This window comes from Ranitomeya imitator, chromosome 1 (assembly GCF_032444005.1).
Source record: "Ranitomeya imitator isolate aRanImi1 chromosome 1, aRanImi1.pri, whole genome shotgun sequence".
NCBI lineage: Eukaryota > Metazoa > Chordata > Amphibia > Anura > Dendrobatidae > Ranitomeya > Ranitomeya imitator.
In genome coordinates, this window is record NC_091282.1 from 39,242,206 (window position 1) to 39,248,419 (window position 6,214).

At 47.6% G+C, this 6,214-nt stretch overlaps 1 long non-coding RNA gene across 1 annotated transcript; it reads right to left on the reverse strand.

Moving 5' to 3' along the window:
• Positions 1–3,535: 3,535 nt before the first annotated feature.
• LOC138657592 (uncharacterized) lies at positions 3,536–5,833 on the reverse strand. Its single transcript, XR_011317080.1, has 3 exons — positions 5,459–5,833; positions 4,138–4,349; positions 3,536–3,812 (listed from the first exon to the last, which is right to left on the reverse strand). It is a non-coding gene; the product is annotated as an uncharacterized lncRNA (long non-coding RNA).
• Positions 5,834–6,214: the final 381 nt, after the last annotated feature.

A 6,214-nucleotide genomic window follows, 5' to 3' on the forward strand; every position in this document is an offset into this window, starting at 1 on the left:
CCTGTGTCTGGGGGCGCTCCACGCACATACTGCCCGCACTTTCAACAGCCGCTCTGACATGTGTGGGTAGTTTTTTAGAGTCATCAACAAGCAGAAGAGACTGCTGCATGACTTGAGGCACAGACTGCTTGGCTGATTTGCAAGTGGGTGAGGTGGAAGCCGGATGACCAAGGTCCTCAGTTCTCAGCTGTGCACTTTCTGCACCGGACCGAGTGGAAGACAACTTGAAGGAACTGGAGCCACTCTCAGCCATCCAATCTAACACCTTTTCAACATTTTGTGGCCTCACCATTCGTGCAGCGGTATTTGGGCCTATGAAAGGACGCATAACGTCCTGCTGTCTGCATGCACCAGAGGAAGGTGTTGTATTTAGGCACGAAGCAGGTACAAAATGACCTTGCATCAGCTACATCAACATCAGCGGCTACACCAGCACCACCATGGCCACATCCACGTCCCTTATTTGATGTTCTCCTAATTTTTGGAAGTGATTTTTCTAAACATTATTCACAAAAAGATGGCAGAAAAGTAGATTTATTTGTTTCCAGCAGTAATAGAAAACACACAGCGATCCTGACAAATTATTTTTTTTGTGCCCAGGAATGGCAATGAGACTGCTGATACCAATTATTTATTTCTCAGAGAACTAGAAACCACACAGTGGCTTAAACGACAGTACTTCCACAGATGGGGGTGCAGAATACACACAGCAGCTTAAAGGACAGTACTCCCACAGCCAGGAGGGGGGTGCAGAGTACACACAGTGGCTTAAAGAACAGTACTCCCACAGGCGGGGGGTGCAGAGTACACACAGTGGCTTAAAGGACAGTATTCCCACATGCGGGGGGTGCAAAGTACACACAGTGGCTTAAAGGGCAGTACTTCCACAGGTGGGGGGTGCAAAGTATACACAGTAGCTTCAAGGACAATACTCCCACAGGCAGGGGGTGCAGAGTACACACAGCAGCTTAAAAGACAGTACTCCAACAGAAGGGGTGCAGAGTACACACAGCTGCCTAAAGGACAGTACTCCCACAGGCAGGGGGTGCAGAGTACACACAGCAGCTTAAAGGACAGTACTCCCACAGGTGGGGGGTGCAAAGTATACACAGCAGCTTCAAGAACAACACTCCCACAGGCAGGGTGGTGCAGAGTACACACACTGGCTTAAACGACAGTACTTCCACCTGAGGGGGGTGCAGAGTACACACAGTGGCTTAAAGGTCAGTACTCCCACAGCCTGGAAAGGGGTGCAGAGTACACACAGTGGCTTAAAGGACAGTACTCCCACAGGCGGGGGATGCGGAGTACAAACAGTGGCTTAAAGGACAGTTTTCCCACAGCCTGGAAAGGGGGTGTAGAGTACACACAGTGGCTTAAAGGACAGTGCTCCCACAGGCGGGGGTGCAGAGTACACACAGTGGCTTATAGGACAGTACTCCTACAGATGCTGCAACTGCTGTATATACACAAAAAAAGTTTCCATATTGTCACTCATCCAGATCCCTCAGATGGGTGGAGGATGAAGAGCTGAAAGGTGTCCATCGCGAACAGATGAGCAGATCTCTGGCTGGGACTGGGGAGTACAGCACGAACCGGAAAAAGATGCCCTGATGCTGGTACTGGTCAACATCAGAGAGAAGAGCACTGTGCGCACCGCGGCGACCCTACTTCTGAATGAAGGCCCTGTGTGTGCGCACTATCATGCTTGCACACACTTACAAAAGCCGCAGTCGTGCACATGCATGCACGCATACTGACCAGTGCCGCTGTCGCCCTTGTCAGAGCGCGCACACAGGGCCTTTAGTAAGATGTTTTAAAGGGCCGGCGGCCCACTTTGTAGTAGAGAGCCGCCAGACCATCGGGTATCTGCCGCCTTGACAGATAACCAATCCGGGACTGATGATAATGAAAACAAGCTATTAAATATTAAGCAAAAGAATTGGAAAGGCTGTGCGCCAGAGGAAAGATCATGGGTTTCCGCTAATAACATCAATGCTGACCATCGATCTTTTCCTGGTGAGGCCGGCGTCACACAAAACATATTGAAAATCGTTCCGAGTCTCCATTCCGAGAGTTGCACAAGTGTTCTCCGTATGGTGATCCGTGTGTAATGCGGCTGCAATGTGATGATGCGATTTTCTCGCACCCATGTATCCGTATGACATGCGAATGACATGCGTATGGCTTTACATTTCTCACTGATTTTCCCCATTGAATTTAATGGCTCAATGGGTCGAAATTAGAAAAATGTGTGCCTATTACTCGCAAGCTAGACAAAAGGTCCGTGTGATGTCCCAGTATTTCTCCCGCCCATAGGCTTGCATTGGCCGAGCCTCGGTGACAATGTCAGCATGCTGCGATTTTACACGCATGTCGAATACGGCTGAGAAAACAAACGGTGATGTGAGCTGCCCCATAGATTAACACTTGTCCAAGTGCTAGGCAATGTTTTCTTGCATAGCACTCGTACGTATTCTATGGTAATGTGACCCCGGCCTTAGCCTGGTGCTCAGTGCCCTGAGTAAGAGGGGGGCTAATGTAACATCTGTGCTGTCCCTCTATTTCTGCTTTGGATATATACTGTATTATATACTTTAATACTGGAGGGCTTCGCTGTTGGTCTGGGGTCTTCCCGGGAACCTGTACTCGGCCGAGCTTCGTATTGCAAGAGAGAGACGACGGGAGAAGATGCCGCTCTACTGCTCGGTCACCGCCATGTCCGGGGAGCCGCGGCTTTCTGCTGCCTTCTGCTCATCTGTGACCTGCGGATACTCAGAAAGCTGCAGAATCGGAGGTAGCAGTCAGTGAGCGCTGATTGGCTCTTACTGTCAGGTGACCGCACTTAGAGCTAAGGGGGCTCAGCTTAAATAAAAAGAATCTTGTGTCCTTTTATTTTCATTTTTTTATATTTTCTTAATCACCTGTTGTGTCTAATTCTGTTCCTTGAGGGGTGTAGTTTTTACAATCAGGTCACTTTGTAGGGGGGTTTCTACTGTGCTAGTATCGCAGGAGGGTCTGCAAATGTGACCTGGCCCCCAAAGCCATGCAAAGTCCAGCGTTTACGTGCCACTGAAGCTGCAGTTCAGGTTTTTTGGCTGCAAAGCCCACAGCTCATCAGATTTGCATTTACCGCCATTGAAGCACAAGCCTTGATGTTTTCACGCCACCAAAACACAGTCCAGCACGATCAAACAAGGATCCTGCAAACATCCAACTAATGGCTCCATACATATTGCAGGAAGGTTAGCCAAACCCAAGGATTATTGCTGGAGCAGCGGACCATGTGCTGTGTGTTGGGCCATCTCCCCCACATATAACCACATTCTTGTATATGGGGAGTTGGGCGAGATATGTGTTGTGTGGACAAGTGTCCGGTGTACAGACAACTAGTGTACGGGCCCCTGAGATTACGGCAACTTATCATCCAGAAAGTCATTCTCCAGCCTGCTGCACCAATGCAGGACAGAGAAAGGCTTTTATCACCTAAGCCAGACCTCACTGGAGGGGAAGCAAGAAGAATAAAGGAGAAATGTAAAACAAGACACAAGTCCAGACAATTGTCATCTAAAACTTTATCTGGTATCGACCAAAAAAATTACAATCAGTGAAAGTATAAACCACATTTAAGAATAAAACAGATGATCGGGGGACCATTACTTCGTCTGGAACTCCTTGGTGGACAGGTTGCTCGGCTGTCGGAGGCCTTTCCTGTTCTTGGTCTTCTCTTTCATGTGGGTTCTGAAGACCAGGAGGCTCCTGAGGGTCGATCTCTCCTGCTGGCAGCTCAGAATGACTTGGAGATATGTTTCCTTCAGTTCAGGAAAGTAAGAGAGGAAAAAGATGGATGTGATGTAATAAGAAGATAAAAACATGTATGAAGAGTCATGTAACACTGCAAACAAAGATGACCCATAATGACCTGAGTGCTGTAGTATTAAAGAGACTGCAAAACGGGTGATGGGAAAAGACCTGGGACTTGTTATTAATATGTCATTTTTTACGTGGTCTAAAAATAGCAAAAAAAAACCAAAAGATTCAAGGGATCAGCAGCATTTTAGAACAGGTAAAGACATGTACAAATTTATGGCAAGTGACAGATATTATGTATTGTGGAAAGGACTGTGATAAATATACCTACTAATGGAGCTGCCGACTGGACACAAAGAACTGCAGCTCATGGAAGAATGAAACTTCTTTCCTTCTCAGCCAGTAACTTCTATCGGTCCGGCTTGTCCGGTGCAGCATCATCTCTGGACCCACAGCTTCTCGTTGTCTCCTGAAGCTGCTCCTTCTCTTCCATCTGGACTTGTATCTCCACAAGGTGCCCGGTGACAAGGACTTCTCGCCTACAATTATTACACCCAAATGAATACCTGTCACTCATTGTTAGGGCGTCTTCTACAACTTTTTCTAGCATTCGGTACAAAATAAATAGTTTATTTCTTCTCCTAAACAATCTGTCTATCATTGACTTGTTCACCCTCAGCATGAGCTCTGGTAGAATATGGCTGTTATGTTCCTCACTCCTCAGTGCCCAGTGCTGTAAGAGGCCGCACAGTGGAACAGCTGCAAACAAATGATTCCCGGCCCCAACTACACTAATATCGTCTGCCCAGAGTGCCCCCAAGTATTCCCCAATTTCTGACCCCACCGCTCGATGCCCCCACAAGCACAATGCTGCCCTGCGGTGTCACCTGCCCGATACATGCTCCTTTATAGGTTTCTTCCAGCTGTGCACCAAGATGTGAAATAATGCGAGTACAGGGATTCCCATGTGTGAGTGCAGGGGTGGAGGGCATCGAGGATCAGACAGAGAGAGGCCCATACACTGACTGATCGTATAGAGGGGATGAATCCTGCCGAAGCTACAAGAAGCTTCTGGACTGGGGGTGAGACAGCTCTTCAGCACGTGGTCTGGGAGAGAAGGAGGCAGAAGAAGATAATGAAGAATATTTAATACTTCACGAGTCTGCAATGTGAGGACGAGAATTAGATGAAGAAACATTTCGTTCCTCTATAATCCAACAATCAGTAAGCTCGAAACCTTCTGGGTGCAGCGTCCTCAACCGGAAAACCGACCCAAGGTCCAGCTGACCATCCTGTCGAATAGGACAGGTGCTGGATCTTTGAGTACTTTCCCTGTTCCCCAATGTGGAACAAACATCCCTCTGACTAGACCTACATCCAACCCCATTTCTTTCCTTCCCATTTTACTTCCTTTATTAATTTCTCCTCCAATATTACTGGTAACTCCAAGTTTCACAGTTTGATTGTCTCATCTGCTGCCTCTACATGTAGGAGTGACAATAAACAGCCATATACATCCTAAACCCTGATCACAAGGACCAGATCAGACACTTTATTAACAAAATTAATCATATTTCCTAACTTACTGCATTCCTCTTCAGACTTCATCTGACCATACATCACCATTTAAAGAATCACAATCACTTACATGTCTGCTGCAGCACTTCTTGGATTGACTTCTCGCTGCTACTTGTTCTTATTTTGCAGTTTTCTGTCCTTCAACCATATTCTGCCTCTCACTGTCCACATCTTGTTGCACCGTCGCTGTTTTAATCCCTGTAACAAGAGATACTGTGCGAGTATGGCTTCACATGTGGCAATTTCAAGACCCTTTACAGTTTGTGTGCCTCCAGAGTGCCCCCTTTGTCATTGGCATACCACCAGTACATACCCTTTAACACTGGTGTGCCACCAAAGCACACCCTTTGAAGATGCCGTGCCACCAGAGCACACCATTTGCTGTAGGCCTGCTAGAGGGGCCCAATATGTGACCTTTTTACTTACCAATAGGGCACCCATCTTTGTCTTTTTAGCATGCCACCGGGGTGCAACAGTTGGCCTCTTAGTCTACCACTGGGGAACCCATTTTGAGATTTTTAGTTAGCACCAGGGTGCACACTCTGACTACTTTGATTACCATTGGGGCACCCATCTTGAGCTTTTTAGTTGACACCAGGGTGCACACTCTGACCACTTTGCTTACCACCGGAGCATCTTTCTTGGGCTTTTTAGCTGTCACCAGGGTGCATTCTATGGCCTTTTTGCTTACCACCGGGGTGCCCATCTTAGGTTATTTAGCCACCGGGGAGCAGTCTTTTACTTTTTTGCCATTGATGTGCCACTGGAGCACACCCATTGCTGGTGGCCTGCCATCGAAGCAGATCGATTTCCATTGGTCTGCCTC